Here is an 18,031-nt window from a genome sequence, read left to right on the forward strand (position 1 = left end):
TTCTATATGTGTTCCTAGCATTTCTGAATTACTTTAATATGAGATCCTATTTACCTCTTCAGTTCAGTTCAGTCACTCAGTCGTGTCTGACTATTTGCAACCCCATGAACTGTAGCACATCAGGCCTCCCTGTCCATCACCAACTCCCAGAGTCCACCCAAACTCACGTCCATCGAGTCGGTGATGCCATCCAGACATCTCATCCTCTGTCGTCCCCTTCTCCTCCTGCCCTCAATCTTTCCCAGCATCAGGGTCTTTTCCAATGAGTCAACTCTTCGCATCAGGCAGCCAAAGTATTGGAGTTTCAGCTTCAGCATCAGTCCTTCCAATGAATATTCAGGACTGATTTCCTTTGGGATGGACTGGTTGGATCTCCTTGCAGTCCAAGGGACTCTCAAGAGTCTTTTCCAACACCACAGTCCAAAAGCATTAGCCCTCAGCTTTCTTCATAGTCCAACTCTCACATCCATACATGACTACTGGAAAAAACATAGCTTTGACTAGGCAGACGTTTGTTGACAAAGTAATGTCTCTGCTTTTTAATATGCTGTCTAGGTTGGTCATAACTTTCCTTCCAAGGAGTATCTTTTAATTTCATGGCTGCAGTCACCATCTGCAGTGATTTTGGCGCCCAGAAAAATAAAGTCTAACACTGTTTCCACTGTTTCCCATCTATTTGCCATGAAGTGATGGGACCAGATGCCATGATCTTCGTTTTCTGAATGTTGAACTTTAAGCCAACTTTTTCACTGTCCTCTTTCACCTTCATCAAGAGGCCTTTTTAGTTCCTCTTCACTTTCTGCCATAAGGGTGATGTCATCTGCATATCTGAGGTTATTGACATTTCTCCCAGCAATCTTGATTCCAGCTTGTGCTTCTTCCCCCAGCGTTTCTCATGATGTACTCTGCATATAAGTTAAATAAGCAGGGTGACAATATACAGCCTTGATGTACTCCTTTTCCTATTTGGAACCAGTCTGTTGCTCCATGTCCAGTTCCATGTTGCTTCCTGCCCTGCACATAGGTTTCTCAAGAGGCATGTCAGGTGATCTGGTATTCCCATCTCTTTCAGAATTTTCTACAGTTTATTGTGATCCACACAGTCAAAGGCTTTGGCATAGTCAATAAAGCAGAAATAGATGTTTTTCTGGAACTCTCTTGCTTTTTTGATGATCTAGCAGATGTTGGCAATTTGATCTCTGGTTGCTCTGCCTTTTCTAAAACCAGCTTGAACATCTGGAATTCACAGTTCACATATTGCTGAAGCCTGGCTTGGAGAATTTTGAGCATTACTTTACTAGCATGTGAGATGAGAGCAATTGTGCGGTAGTTTGAGCATTCTTTGGCATTGCCTCTCTTTGCCTCTTACCCTATCAGTAAGAAATATTTTAATGTAATTTAGAAGTGGATTAATAATGAACCAAGCAATTCCACAGATATTTATTGAGCCCCCATTCTGCCCTTGGGATTGAATGATTGCAGACGTCAGAATGCTCATCTAAACCTCAGCACAAATCCTGCTTCCAGGCGTGTTGGCTGTTAGGCCTTAAATGAGCTGTTTACCCTCTCAGAGACTAAGTTTCTACACCTATAAAGGGGCAGTCATATAGATGTCTGCAGTGACTGTCGGTTTATAAGAGATAATATTTGCACCGCGTGGCGAATCACAGCAGACACTCAGTAGACAGGAGGCAGCCACTGCTGTGTTCCGCAGGTTGCGTGAGGAGAGCTACTGTCACGGAGCCTCTCTTCTTGTTGCCTCATTTGCTTCTCATTATAACTCTATGAAGTAGGAAGTGTTCTTATTTCTTTTTACCAGTGATTTAAGTAACCTGACAAGGTATGCATAGTAAAAAGTGGAAGAACCAGGATTTATACTCATGCAACTCCAGGGTGTACATTTTTCAAGTTGGCATGTTTTTGTTTTGTTTTGTTTTTTTTCCTCCAAAGAGCACAAGATCTTATGAAGCACACAGATCCAGCATTGCAGTAGAGTATGTTCAGTGATGGTAGAGTGGCAAAAATGATCAGTTCCTCCAAGATGAGGCAAAAAGGTGGGGTGGGGCCAGCAAGAAGCGGAGCAGAGACAAGGAGACCCCCACAGGGAAATGAACACAGAAGCACGTCTGAAGGATGAGTGGTGTTTGGTAAACTGCAAGGAAGGAATGTTGATTTTAGGAGATGCAATAACAGATAGCTGATCTTTGTTCAGAAGTGGATTGTAAAAGTCAGGGGATGGAAGTTCAGCTCTAGGCAGGCGTGGCTTAAAATGTAAAGATTTTATCATGTTTTTTTTAAGGAGCCTAGATGGTGTGGCGATAGAGTTCAGTTACAACAGTAGACCTTCACAGTTGGAGAGGAGCGAATAGGAGGGCTTGATGAATTCCAGGATTCTGCTTTGGGGACTGTTAGAGACTTAATCTGGAGAAGACAATGGCAACCCACTCCAGTACTCTTGCCCGGAAAATCCCATGGATGGAGGATCCTGGTAGGCTGCAGTCCATGGGGTCATGAAGAGTCAGACACGACTGAGCGACTTCACTTTCACTTTTCACTTTCATGCATTGGAGGAGGAAATGGCAACCCACTCCAGTGTTCTTGCCTGGAGAATCCTAGGGACGGGGGAGCCTGGTGGGCTGCCTTCTATGGGGCTGCACAGAGTCGGACACGACTGAAGCGACATAGCAGCAGCAGCAGCAGCAGAGACTTAGTTACTCATTACTTTGCCAACAAAGCTCCGTCTAGTCAAGGTTATGGTTTTTCAGGTGGTCATGTGTGGATGTGAGAGTTGGACTATAAAGAAAGCTGAGTGCTGAAGAATTGATGCTTTTGAACTGTGGTGTTAGAGAAGACTCTTGAGAGTTCCTTGGACTGCAAGGAGATCCAACCAGTCCATCCTAAAGATCAGTTCTGAGTGCTCATTGGAAGGACTGATGGTGAAGCTGAAACTCCAATACTTTGGCCACATGATGTGAAGAGCTGACTCATTTGGAAAGACCCTGATGCTGGGAAAGATTGAAGGCGGGAGGAGAAGGGGACGACAGAGGATGAGATCATTGAATGGCATCACTGACTAAATGGACATGAGTTTGGGTGGACTCCGGGAGTTGGTGATGGGCAGGGAGGCCTGGCGTGCTGTGATTCATGGGGTCGCAAAGAGTCAGACACGACTGAGTGACTGAATTGAACTGATAGACTTCATTGTGTCCCCTCCAAATTCGAGTGTTGAAGCCCTTAGGCCTCAGGAGCTGAGACGCCTGTTCGGATAGAGAGCTGCCGACCGCCCGCACGCTGGCACCTCTGGTGGCGGGGAGCCTACTCTGCGTGCCTGTGGCTCATGGCCCGCCTGCTCTGGGCAGCCTGCTCACCCAGGGCCCCGCAGGGCGGAGCAGCCAGGCTCAGAGCAGTGAGCCGGCCAAGTCTCAGTGCGTGAAGAGCTGAAGGCAGGACGGGGCCGGGCAGGTCCCCATGCCCTGGGGTGGCCCGTGTGACAGAAGGGAGACAGTCAGAATCGAGGTGGGCACAGGCTAGACTTGTTCCTTCCCCCAAACTCACACACGTGCCTTCAATGAAAGCCGAGAGCTCCTGCCCCAACTCTTTTTACCATGCTCATTTTTTTTTAATTTATTAAAAAACTTTTTAAAATTGAAGTATAGTTGATTTGCAATGTTGTGTTAGTTTCAGGTGTACAGCAGTGATTCAGTTTTATATATATTTTATATATATATATATTCTTTTTCAGATTCTTCCCCATTGTAGGTTACTACAAGACATTGAGTATAGCTCCCTGTGCTATATAACAAATAGGCCCTGGTTTATTTTGTATACAGCAGTGTGTATATATTGATTTCAGACCCTTACGTTATCCCTTTCCTCCCCACCCTTGGTAACCATAGCTTGTTTTCTGCGTCTGTGAGTCTGTTTTGTAAATAAGTCGTTGGTATCATTTTTTAAGATTCCACATGTAAGTGACATCCTGTATCTGTCTTTGTCTGACTCCTTTAGCATGACCATCTCTAGGTCCACCCAGGCTGCAGCAAATGGCATAATTTAATTCTTTTTTATGGCTCAGTAATATTCCATTGTGTATATGTACTGCATTTTCTTCATACGTTCAGCTGTTGATTCACACTTAGGTTGCTTCCGTGCTTTGGCTATTGGGAATGGGGGTGCTATGAACATTAGGGTGCATGCATCTTTCCTAATTAGACTTTTCATCTTTTCTAGATATATGCACAGGAGTTTTACCATTCTCATTTCTTATTCAAAGTCCTTACTACCCCAAATGCTGTCTGAGGACCTGATGTATTAGTATTACCTTATAGCCCATAAAAATGCAGAATCTCAGGCCTCTGAATCCGAATCCTCCGACCTCTGAGTCAGAGTCTGCGTTCTGAGAAGATCCCACACTACTCACAGGCACATGGAGTCTGAGAAGCCGCACGCTGGGCACATCCCTTAGAAAGGTCCCCCTGCCTGTCCAGTCTGAAGGGTCTGCCTCCAGCCACTCTAACCCTTACCTTGTTCACTTTCAGCATAGCCTGTACAGTATATGAAACATCTTTTTAAAAAGTGAGTCTGCACACACTATTATATATAAGATAAATAGCCAACAAAGACCTCCTGTTGATATATGACAGAAGGACGTCCACGCAAGTATTCTATCACACTCTATATGAGAAAAGGATGTATATGTTTAACTGAACCGCTCTGCTGTTCACCTGAAACGAATATGATATTATAGATAAACTATACTTCAATAAAATTAAAGTCTTTTCTATAAAGTTTATATTTCAATTGTCCTCCACTCCATTAAAATGTAAGCCTAATCAGGAAACACATTTTGCTTCTCTTGTTCAAGATAGTGTCCCCAACAGAGTGTCTGACACTTAGTAAATACTCAATAAATGATTGATGGGTGGAATGAATACATGAATGTGTCAGTGATGTTCAATTTAGGAAATGTGACTAGCAAAAGAAAACAGCATAGAATTCTTCCTTTTACAAAATAATCATTGTAATTATCAACATCTCAGGTGAACATCTGATGAATGCGTTTAGTTTAAGTCAAAGGCAGTGTGATGTGTTTGGGTCAAAGTCAGCTTCAAGACTCCCAAAACGGGTTCTTACTCCTGGTATGGAGTGGCCTTTTTACTTCAAGCAGAATCTCTGCTGCTGTTAATTGCATGTTCTTGATAACTCTTTTGTTTGTCCTCCAGTTTCTGAGAATCTCAACTTGGTCACATATTTTTAAGTTAATGGCAGTTGCTTATTTAAAATACATATAAAATATTCTCCATAAAAACAGATATTAAGCCACTGATCAGATAGTGAGTCAAAGATGATTTTATTTCCGTTTTTGATTTATTTTGAATATTTTAATTTTCAATGGGGAACATGGTAATAATGTTCCTTTCCCCTGCTGAAATATCCTGCCTGATTTTTTTGTTTGTTTGTTTGCATAAGGAAGAAACACAGACCAAAATCCAATAAAGCACTGCTGCTGCTGCTGCTAAGTCGCTTCAGTCGTGTCCGACTCTGTGCAGCCCTGTAGACGGCAGCCCACCAGGCCCCGCCGTCCCTGGGATTCTCCAGGCAAGGACACTGGAGTGGGTTGCCATTTCCTTCTCCAATGCATGAAAGTGAAAAGTGAAAGTGAAGTCGCTCAGTCGTGTCCGACTCTTAGCAACCCCATGGACTACAGCCCACCAGGCTCCTCTATCCATGGGATTTTCCAGGCAAGAGTACTGGAGTGGGGTGACATTGCCTTCTCCGAAATAAAGCACAGTGGTCTGATGAGGGAACTGCTGTAAAAATTGACACTTTTACTGAGGAGATAGATTTCTGCCTTTCGGAGAGCTACACCAACTTTGTGTCGAATGTCTGATGAAATTGGGAATGAAGAGCCCCGGTAGATCCTCAAAGTGATTGAAGAGTTTCAATCTCATCTGTAAATTATCTTCTTATCTATATTTTTGAGGCTGTGGATTTTGTTTACATATTCACCAATACCGTTCTCTCCTAGAATCTTCTAAATCGCGTAAGCCAGGGTTCATAAACTAAGTTGCCTTTGGAGAGGCAGGATAATGCGATGAATGAAATGCTGTGGTCTGTCATAGTGGAAACCAAGCCTGACACGTGAAGTATGCCTCGCCGCCTGGTTCTATTCTAAAGGAAACTTTCAAATATTCTGCAGCCAGTCAAAATATGCCTGTGGACTGAATTTTTCTATTGGTCAATAGTCTGTGATCCTTGGACAAAACTATCAAAGTAATTTCTTTTTTAAAAAGATTTATATATTTCTAGCTTTATAACTTTTGGGAGGGAGACATATTTTTTCTATTTTAGACAAATTTGACATTTTTAAAAGTTTGACAATTGAAAAACTAATTGAAACACCAGATAATTATGTATTGGAATGGCCAACAAGGTTGTTTGATTTTTTTCCACTACATTGTATGGAAAAACCGAAACAAAATTTTTGGCCAACCCAATATTAAGGGGATAAGTAACTTCAGGTTGGCAGTTTTAAAAACCATGTAACTTGACTTCCTGGTTAGATATACATTCTTAGTGAGGTCTCTGTGTCTGGCAGAATCCACTAGACCTTGGTTCCGACTCCAGGAGTATAGCTGTCGTGCTTCTGTTAGGAATGACGCTGGCCTCACTTGGGAGAGGCTGGAAACCGTGAACTCACACATCTGCAGGTGCCTGAGTCTCGGGTGTCAGCATCTTGCGTAGAGACGTGCTGGGATCGGCTGGACACTGGGGGCTTGTTTTAGTGGGTGCTGCTGGGGGAATGTTTTCCCTTTCTTTTATGTGAGTTAGTGTGCCAATGGCTTTGCCAGTGTGAGAAAAACAGACTATTTGGCTCCAAGAACTTAGGTGTCAGCTACCTAGAGAAGTGCTGAGAAACACTGGGTGCCCTGAAGGGGAGGGATTGGGTCCCCAGTTTCAAGGGAGTTTGAGCTTCTGCCCCTCATGTGAGTGAAAGTGAACTTTCCATCCCACCTAGCCCGTCTTCATGCTGCTGCTGCTAAGTCGCTTCAGTCGTGTCCGACTCTGTGCGACCCCATAGAAGGCAGCCCACCAGGCTTCCCCATCCCTGGGATTCTCCAGGCAAGAACATTGGAGTGGGTTGCCATTTCCTTCTCCAACGCAAGAAAGTGAAAAGTGAAAGTGAAGTCGCTCAGTCCTGTCCGACTCTAGCGACCCCATGGACTGCAGCCCACCAGGCTCCTCCGTCCATGGGATTTTCCGGGAAGAGTACTGGAGTGGGGTGCCATTGCCTGTCTTCATACAGGAAGACTAATCAGGAACCACCATCAAGCAATCCTGCTTATCTTTAAAAAAAATAATAATTTTATTTATTTACTGATTTGGCTGTGCCAGGTCTTAGCTGTGGCATGCAAACCCATTTGTGCCATCTGGGATGTACTTCCCTGACTGGGGATGAAACCCAGGCCCCCTATACTGGGAGCACACAGTCTCTGTCACTGGGCCACCAGGAAGTCCTGATCCTGCTTATCTTTGCAACATACATATGTGTTCAGTCGCTCAGTTGTGCCTGACTTTTTGTGACCCCATGGACTGTAGCCTGCCAGGCCCCTCTGTCCATGGGATTCTCCAGGCAAGAGTACTGGAGTGGGCGCCATTTCCTTCTCCAGGGGATCTTCTTGACCAGTGATTAAACCCCCATCTCCTGCATCTCCTGGATTAGCAGTTGGGTTTTTTGCCACTGAGCCACATAGGAAGCTCATTACCTTTACAATAGGTCTCGCCAAAATTCCATAAGGCTTTTAACGTATTTATTTGACACATTATGTGGGGGATGCTTTGATTCCTATAAAACACAGAAGTCTCACTGGATAAATGTCTCCTGAACTGTTCATATAGTTGTTACAATCTCTTAAAATTATGCGTGCTAAGTCACTCAATCATGTCCGACTCTTTGAGACCCCATGGACTGTAGCCCGCAAGACTCCTCTGTCCACGGGATTCTCCAGGCAAGAACACTGGAGTGGGTTGCCATGTCCTCCTCCAGGGGATCTTCCTGACCCAGAGATGGAACCAACATCTCTCAAGTCTCTTGCATTCGCAAGCAGGTTCTTTACCACTAGCGCCACCTGGGAAGCCTTAAAATTGTATGGTAATTCAATTTCATTTGATCTACTTAAAAATACACCTTTCCATTCCTGATAAAGATGTATACACACATAATTTGGCAACTGCTCCTCAATGAGGAGAATGTAATTTTCGCCTGTGTGTACTAGCATTTTTCAAAGCAGACATTCATATTAAGAGTCCTTATGCACAATAAGATGAACGTATACTAACTAGAAAATGGCTGAAATGACTGACTATACTGATGGGAACTCTGGAAGTTATGAATGGTCTCAGGAGTGTGTTGGACTGTGCCCTTTTTCCATATGTTCCTTTTCCCTTCTTGCCTCTGAGCTCTGTGAAGGCAGAGGCCATGTCTGGTTCACTTTTGAGCCTGAGAATGTAAGCTAGGGCAGGGCACATGAAAGGCTGAACTGACTCTGGCCAAAGAGATGCAGAGTCTTGTGGCTACTTGGAATCGGTCTAGAATTTATTTTTTGAAAACTTGAGGAAAAGAACACAGAAAGAGTTCTTGAACTGAGCAGCTCCAGTGATGATCTGAGATCTAGGTGTGTGTGGTGATTGCGAGGGTGTGAGAGATCTTAAGCAACAGGCTGAAATAAAGTGGCAAAAAGAGGACAGATGGTGAGAGTGTCGAAGAGGAAAATAGCAGCTGCCACTAACTGTAAACAATCTTTGCATCCCCGTGGACTGTACAGTCCATGGGATTCTCCAGGCCAGAATACTGGAGTGGGTAGCCATTCCCTTCTCCAGCAGGTCTTCCCAACCCAGGGATCAAACCCAGGTCTCCTGCTTTGCAGGTGGATTCTTTACCAGCTGAGCCACGAGGGAAGCACAACAATCCTGGAGTGGGTGGCCTATCCCTTTTCCAGTGGATCTTCCTGACCCAGGAATCAAACGAGGGTCTCCTGCATTGCAGGTGGATTCTTTACCAGCTGAGCTATTAGGGAAGCCCTTAGAAAAACTAGGAATAGGATATTCCAAGTATACAGATACAGAATATATTCATTAATACAACCTTAGTGCAATGATGGACAAAAATGCCTATTAGAGGAAAAATGAAAGCAAACACATTATAGCAAAGGAGGATACAGACGCTGAGTGAGTTGCTCTCTCAGGAAAGTGGTCAGAATGTTGCAATCACTGGGATTTCCCATGGCTAAGACGTCTCCTCCCCATGCTGGGGATGTGGGTTCGATCCCTGGTCAGGGAGCTAAGATCTCTCATGTCTCATGGCCAAAATCCAAAACATAAAAAAAGAAGTAATATTGTAACAAATTCAATAAAGACTTTACAAATGGTCCACATTAAAAAAAAATCTTAAAGAAACTAAAAGAATAATGTGATCATGAGAAACATAGTCAGGTCCATTAAAAAGAAGCAGAGATACCCAGAAAAGAAGGGAAAATAGGGCAGAATTCAAAGTCATATTGCAGCATAGTATTAAGAAGTTGCCATTAGAATGGCTAAGAGTCATTATTTTGTTTGATTTTTCAAGTGTATAGTCTCTGATCTGTTTAGGGTGCCTTACGTATGAGCTGAGAGAAATAAGTGATGGACCCAAAATGAAACACCAGTTGTATTTCATCTCGCAATAGAATTTCAGTGAAACCTAAAGGATATTTTGATGAGATTATGAGTGAACAAATGACATATTTATGTACTTTGCAACAGAAGTTCAGAAAATCAAGTCGTACCATCAGGTGATAACTTCCTGAGTAGATGGTCTGGCTTTGTGGGGAAAGCTCTAGCTAAATTAAAGTTACAGTGAAAGCTAATCCTCTTAAAGTTCTGCCATCACCTCCTGTGAAGGGATAGGACTTCAGATTAACTCGAAACCTGGACCTACTGAGAGTAGGTTTCCCTGGAAAGCTGGCTTTTAATTCTCTAGTCTAACTGCAAAGACCTTAGGAATAGGGTCGTTCCCAGCAAATAGGAAGGGACTAGAGGGTATCTAAAAATTCACTCAAAACAGGAAAACAGTGAAGAAAGGTTCTCAAAGGTCTGCTGATAGCCCTTCCTTAGGTCAGAGGGTCTCACCGGCAGCAGTGGGGCCATATGAGAGCTTGAAAGCCGAGAGTGCTTACCTAACTGCATGAGTGCTGCCGGCCGTTTCCGTCTGTGCAGCGTGTCTAGATGTGTAGGTGGGTGCTTTATCTGTTCCCTACATTAAAGGGATGCATATCTTTGGCTGGTATCTGCTAGTGTCTTTCCATGGAGACTATCACCCTTGTGCAATCACACATCATCATTAGAGTCAAAAGACACACTATTAATCTGTAAGGATAATAAATAATGATGGAAAAAATCTAATGAGTCTGATGACCTAGAGGAGGGTGGCAAATAAGAGTTACTATGTGGCCTAATGTCACGGGATTGGTAATAGCTAGAATTTTATGCTGAAGAGCCTTTTGAGGCGGCATCCTGTCTCAGAGGGTAAAGACAACTATAATCAATTATTGAACTTTTCCAAGGTCACAGTGATTTGAATAGAAGGGAACAGAAGCAAGCCACATATTTGCCATACATGCTGTTGAGGAAGACGTTATCATTTTTATAACAAGCAGAAAATTGGAGACCTCAAACCTCTCTTATAGAGTTAAATCACTGATACAAAACTATCCTTCATATATTTTTAAAATGAAATAGATTCATCCATTGTGCTTTGTTGTTGAGTTCTCAATAATCTATTATTAGAAATAAATCAATTATATGATTAACAAGAATATAATGAGCTAGAGGTGCAGAGGAGAGATCCTCATATAGAATATCTAAAACCGATGCACAATATTAAAAAAAAAAAACATTTAAAGTATGGCTGTGCTGGTGGTAAAGGGAAAGAAATAGATTTGCAGAACAAAAAGAAAGTATGAGTAAGATGAGTATGTTGGAGTTGATGAGGATAGAAAGAAAAGGCCTAGGTCCTCAACAGAGCAGCAATCAGACTGAAGCTGTAAGCATGAGTCTGGGACAGTGAAGGACATTGACAGAGTCACTTGCAATGGGCTGAGAGGTCCCAAAGAAGAAGCTGTTGTTCAGTTGCTCGGTCACGTCCGACTCTGAGATCCCATGGACTGCAGCACACCAGACTTCCCTGTCCTTCACCACCTCCCAGAGCTTGCTCAAACTCATGCCCATGGAGTCGGTGAGGCCATCCAGTCATCCTGTCCTCTGTCGATGCCTCTCCACCTCCCTGCAGTCTTTTCCAGCTCAGGGTCTTCTCCAAGGAGTCATAAGTCTCACTGCCCAGGGAGTCGGCACTTTGCCTCAGGCGGACAAAGGAGTGGAGCTTCAACTTCAGCATCAGTCTTTCCAATGGATATTCAGGGTTGATTTCCTTTAGGATTGACTGGTTTGATCTCCTTGCAGTCCAAGGGACTCTTAAGAGTATTCTCCAACACCACAGTTTGAAGACATCAGTAAAGACTTGCTTACTTAACCTGGGCTTCCCTGATAGTTCAGTTGGTAAAGAATCTGCCTGCAATTCAGGAGACCCCAGTTTGATTCTTTGGGTCAGGAAAATCTGCTGGAGAAGGGAAAGGCTACCTACTCCAATATTCTGGCCTGGAGAATTCCATGGACTGTATAGTCCTTGGGGTTGCAAACAGTCAATTTGGACACCACTGAGTGACTTTCACTTCACTTTCACTGACTTAATCTTGGTTCCCAGAAGAGCATGACAAAAGACTGATCTTCATAAGAATTCCTAATTAGAAAGTGAAAGTCACTCAGTGGTGTCCGACTCGACTCTTTGCAACCCCAAGGACTATACAGTCCATGGAATTCTCCAGGCCAGATTACTGGAGTGGGTAGCTTATCCCTTCTCCAGGGGATCTTCCCAACCCAGAGACTGAACCAAGGTCTCCTGCATTGCACACAGATTCTTTACCAACTGAGCTATCAGGGAAGCCCTCCTAATTAGTACCTTACCTTTATTTAGGTTTGGGGTCTGAATTCACAACATCTGTTGAATATCAAGTAATCATAGCTGAAAATTTTATTTAAAGTGATTCTGATCACTGGGGTCCCCAGACACATAGGAAAATTAAATGCGAAAGTTCTCATTGGGCGTTTTTAATTGAAGTTCTAAAAGAATCCCCCAAGGTAAAGTTCCAAGGAACCCAAGTATATGATAAAAATAATGAATGCTGTGAGATAAACTACCACAAGCAAGAATCATCACCAAAAAAATTACAAAATTGAATCTTCAAGGACTAAAACTATTGGAAGTATTAGATAAGAAAATGTCTATTTAATTTGCTTAAAGAAAATTTTTGTGATTTTTAAAAGTAGTGGAGGGACAAAGACAGTCAAAATTAACCAGATATATTTGGAAGAAAACAAAAACTGTCTACTAAAGAAAACAACGAGATATGAGCGTTGCGAGTCAAGTTTCCTTGGGGCAAGATGAAGACCATAACCGCGGGGACGGGGTCTCACGCAGCTCTGAGAAACTGCCCGCAGCGGGGCGGTCAGTGCTGCATACGACCGCAGCTGGGAGAGGGGTATGCGTCGTCAGGCTCATGTCCTGTAAGAGCGTCGCTGCTAGTCTGCAGGGGCGGATGTCACCATGAATGATTGTAGTGCTTTTCTAGATGTGAGGAGATGCAAGAATTGGGCTCATAAAGTTTTCTCTTGAATACACCTGACTATCTGAAGGCTTGTTATGCCAGCTTTTCCCAGAGCACAGAGTGCCTCATTTTTTATCTCTGCCCTAAACTCCTTTCAGGGTGTACTCAAGGCCAGCGGCTGTGGTGGCTTGTAACTCCGTCCTTGTAGGGGCAGATGGAGAACTCCTATACATGAGAAAGAGAATAATTAAAAACAGACTCAATGAGCAGGATAAACAGCAAACTGGTCAAAGAATAAGAAAGAATTAGTGAATTAGAAAAGAAAAATTAATCCATGCAATTACTACAGACACATATGAAAATGAAGTTCAAGAGAAATAGTGGTTAGAGCCAAACAATCCAGAAAAACTGGGATTTTAGAAAGAGAGGACGGAATGGTAGGGAATAAAGTGCTGATGACTTTTCAGCGTTCATATGCATCTGAGTAGTCTAAATCAATACTCAGAAAGCCCAACACATCTGAAAGGCTGGTATAAAGGTAAGCAAACCAAGACTCAGAGCTGTTACGTTGTGAAACTAAAGAACAGTGGATGTAAAGAGAATATCATAAAAGCAGGCTTAGGGAAATGACTTTATCTGCAAATAAAAGCTGGTTTGACTAACAGCTGTGCTCTCAAAGGCAACAATAAAAGCCAGAAGAGAGTCAGATGCAATTTTCAAAATGTTTATAAGAGTTAGTGACAACTAGAATGTTTCATCCGCTTGAACTCTTGAAAAAATAATAGAGATAAGATACAGAAACTTCATTCTAAACTGTAAATCATTCACTAACCAAAACTTCACTATTAGAAACTTCAGTATTAAAAATGACTGAAATGGGAAAGAGACCTTAAAAAGAGGGGGTATATGTATATGACCGACTCAGCTTGCTGCCCTGAAGTCACTAAAACAGCATAGTAAAGCAACTATGCTCCAAAAGAGAGAGAAAGGAATGAAAGGGGTCTCATAGGAGCCACAGAAAGAGAAAAAGGAGACAATATAACAAAAGCCTTACACCAGTGATTTTGAAAACCTACGCAAAATGGAAAGTTTGTTAATTTTTTTTAAAATTGACTCAGGATGAGAAATACAACTTGAATTATCTATAATTATTAAATGTACTGAATCAGTTTTTAAAATTTTTCCCAATATATTACACCCAAATGATTTTATCAATGAGTACTCCCACATATTTAATAAACCTAATCTTACATTCTTTCAGAAGGATAGAACAGTCATAAAATCTTGATGTTAAAACCACACAGCTTGAAAAGAGTTGGGGGAAAACTGACAAACTAGCCATAAATATAGAACAAAAATTCTAAACGAAACGCATTAACAAACCAAATCCAGGAATGAAAAAACAGCAGCATATTCTGGGCAAACTGGATGTATCACAAGGAAGAAAGGTTCAACAGTCGCAAGACGATTAATAGGACTTCCCTGTGGTCCCCTGGTTAAGAATCCACCTGCCAACGCAGGGGACGCCAGGTCAAGTGCAATTCCTGGTTTGGGAGGATCCCACGCGCCCCAGAACTACCAAGTCCGGGCGCCACGGCTGCGAAGTTCAGGCGCTGCAAGCCCTGCTGAAGCCCGCCCCAGAGCCCGCGCCCCGGACAAAGAGACTGAAGCCCACCCCTTGGACAAAGAGACTGAAGCCCGCCCCAGAGCCCCCGCCCCGGAAAAGAGACTGAAGCCCGCCCCAGGGCCCCCGCCCCGGACAAAGAGAAGCCGCTGCGCAGGAAGGTCCGCTCGCTGCAGCAAAGGCCCAGCGCAGCGCAAAGAAATAAATATTGTCCTTAAAAAAGAAAGGCTATTAATAAAATATACCATATTCACTGGTTGAAGGAGAAAATGTGACCATCTTAATAAAGTAGGAACGCCACAGTGGTCTACAGCGAACATCTTATGATAGAGCTTGTGGTGGAAACACAGATACGGCATCTTCTACTTTTTGATTAACAGTGTGTTCCATTTCCCCCTCCTAAAAAAAAAAAAAGACCAATATAATAGCCAATTGAAACACTTGGAGTATTTCCTCTAAAAACTAAGATCAAGGAAAATAAACCCCCTATTGTGGCCAATTCTGTTTAACCACATAGTAGCAGTCCTGGCCAGTGACCTAAGAAGAGGAAAAGAAGGAAAAATAAAGATTGTAATGTAAGTAACAAAATGACCATTATTTTCAAATCATATAATTACTCATAGATAGCCCATACAAATGCATAGAGAAATAACTGCTATTTGACTTCAACAAATTGAGAATTGTGTAGACAAATATCTAAGCCAACTGCATTTCTATACAAATTATAAATGCAGCACTTTAAAAAAAAATCTACAATGGAATATTACTCAGCCATAAAAAGGAACATATTTGAGTCAGTTCTAATGAGGTAGATGAACCTAGAGCCTATTATACAGAGTGAAGTAAGTCAGAAAGAGAAAGAGAAATATCATATAAGGATGCATATATATGGGATCCAGAAAGATGGTACTGATGAATTTAATTGCAATGGAGAAACAGACATAGTGAACAGACTTATGGACATGGGGAAAGGTGAGAGGGTGAGATGCGTGAAGAGAGCAACATGGCAACTTGCATAACCATAGGTAAATAGAGAGCCAATGGGAATTTGCTGTCTGGCTCAGGAAACTCAATCAGGGGCTCTGTATCAGCCTAGAGGGGTGGGATGGGGTGGAAGACGGGAGGGAGTTTCAAGAGGGAGGGGACATACGTATACCTGTGGCTGATTCATGTTGAGGTTTGACAGGAAACAACAAAATTCTGTAAAGCAGTTAGCCTTCAATTAAAAAATAATTTAATTCATTTAAAACTCTATATATAATAGCAAACAAAAGGCAGTACCTAGCAAAAAGGTGCATAGACTTTACAAAGAAAATTGTGTCCTATTGAAAGGCACTAAAGAATATCTAAATAAGTGGAGTGTCAGAACATAATCATGGGTTAATGGTGGTCACGTATGGATGTGAGAGTTGGACTGTGAAGAAGGCTGAGCGCCAAAGAATTGATGCTTTTGAACTGTGGTGTTGGAGAAGACTCTTGAGAGTCCCTTGGACTGCAAGGAGATCCAACCAGTCCATTCTGAAGGAGATCAGCCCTGGGATTTCTTTGGAAGGAATGATGCTAAAGCTGAAACTCCAGTCCTTTGGCCACCTCATGCGAAGAGTTGACTCATTGGAAAAGACTCTGATGCTGGGAGGGATTGGGGGCAGGAGGAGAAGGGGACGATAGAGGATGAGATGGCTGGATGGCATCACTGACTCGATGGACGTGAGTTTGAGTGAACTCCAGGAGTTGGTGATGGACAGAGAGGTCTGGCGTGCTGCGATTCATGGGGTTGCAAAGAGTCGGACAAGAATGAGCGACTGAAATGAACTGAACTGAACTGAACTGAATGGTAGAAAGTTTTAGTATCAAAAGAAATGTGATAAGTGATAATTAATATGTAAACCCAGTGAAATTCCAATGAAAATCCTTAATCTCGACACGATTTGGGGAGGGGGGGATTTTCTTCTTTCATTTTAATTTTATTTGTTCTTTTGTGGAATCCACCAGGGAGATTTTTTAATTTGTATGAAATTTTTTAAATTGCAAAAATAGCTGACAATCCTGACAAAGACAAACCAAACAGGAAAACTTGTGCTACCAGGTATCAGTCTTTATACGAAAATTATACTAATGAATAAAGTGTCTAGACAAGTCTGTTTTTAAAAATGTACCTGTGGAACAGAATGGAGCACCAGAAATCACGCATATACACCTGTGAAAACCTGACCTATGATAGAGCTTTGATTGTACACTAATGCAGTAACTGTGGACTGTTATTCAGATGACCCTAGAAATATTGAGCCTCTATATTTAAATAAAAATGTATTTGGACCCCCACCTCACATCTGTAGTCACAAATCAATTCAAAGAGAACTCAGTGCTTAAAAAGAAGAAATATAGGTAAATATCTTACTGATTTTGGTAAAGGTTTTCTTCAGTGTGATACCAAAAATGTGATTTATCTTTGACTTCGTTAAACTGAATGGAATACTCAGCAGGGGAGACACGAGCTCCTGTCTCTGGGACAGTGTTTCATGCCACTATGCTTGCTTTTCATAGTTCAGGAAAAAACAAATAAACAAAATGCTTACTTACCATGAGGAAGCCTGGCCCCTTGGTTAGACATTTATATTAAAATTTTAACAGAATTTGAGTGGAGATTGCATAACTTTTTATGTTTTCTAATTTTAAAAAAAGTTTTCTATCCTAGTGACTATGAGAATCCTAGGGAAAGACATTTTTAAGTCAAGATATGGGTTTTGAAAATGTATTTATAGATACCATATTTTTTACATCCAATCACATTTTCCTCTTTTTAATTGAGCTAGAAATCTTATAATAATATTAAATAGTATTAATAAACAATATTAAGCTTTTAGCTTTTGAGTTTCATTTCATTATTGTGAATACTTTGCTTAAATTCTTTTTCTTATTTTTAAAAACCTCCCATACATCTATTTTTGTAAGCACCTTAAATGTTTTTTAGAATAAAAATGATATCTAACTCTTATTGAGTGTTTATCATAAGTCAGATATTTTTCTAAATGCTTTCCATATTTTCATTTATCTAATCCTTTCAACAACCTCATGGTAAAAGCAATATTATCATCAACATTTTCAAAAGTTAAATAACATGTGCAAGTTCGCAAAATGACTTAGTGGCAAGGCCAGGCTAGAAACCCATGCTTTGTTTCACTTGAGTTTGACTCGTAATCTTTACACTTTGTCTGTGTCACAGTAAAAAGGAACATATCCACAATATCAGTTTAATTAAAAATGCAAATAGTGTCCATTTGTAAGCCATTGGAGAAAATATTGCCTGGTCACTGATGAAAAATTATGTAAAAAAGTAGGGAAATATAAAAGAAAACTGGAGAAATAAGGGTGGATCTTTCCTGGGTTCGTTATTGAAGGAAAACTACCTTCACACATTTGTTGATCCAGTTCCATCATCTCTTGTTCTCTGTAAATATCAGTTGAAATAAGTAAATTTATCCTGTAGTAGTCCTCACTTTTAGAGAATTCTTATGTTAGCTTAACCCCTCCTTGTTGAAGTTAAAGACCATTTCATCATGCGTGGATCCTTTAAGATGGAAGGAAACTCTCACCCGTAGGCCTGCTATGAATAAAGCACTGTTCTCACCAATTATCCCATTAAATTTTCTCAGAAAAAGCACTTAAAATGTGAAAATGAATTAGTGTTGCTTGATGTGCTTTAGGGCCATTA

The 18,031-nt window shown here is 41.7% G+C and overlaps 1 protein-coding gene across 1 annotated transcript in view; it reads left to right on the forward strand.

Annotated features, from left to right (window-relative positions):
• KCNH8 (potassium voltage-gated channel subfamily H member 8) overlaps positions 1-18,031 on the forward strand; it is a 479,646-nt gene that overhangs the window by 222,419 nt on the left and 239,196 nt on the right. The window lies entirely within an intron of this gene.

Source organism: Bubalus kerabau, chromosome 2 (genome assembly GCF_029407905.1).
Source record: "Bubalus kerabau isolate K-KA32 ecotype Philippines breed swamp buffalo chromosome 2, PCC_UOA_SB_1v2, whole genome shotgun sequence".
NCBI classification, from domain to species: domain Eukaryota; kingdom Metazoa; phylum Chordata; class Mammalia; order Artiodactyla; family Bovidae; genus Bubalus; species Bubalus kerabau.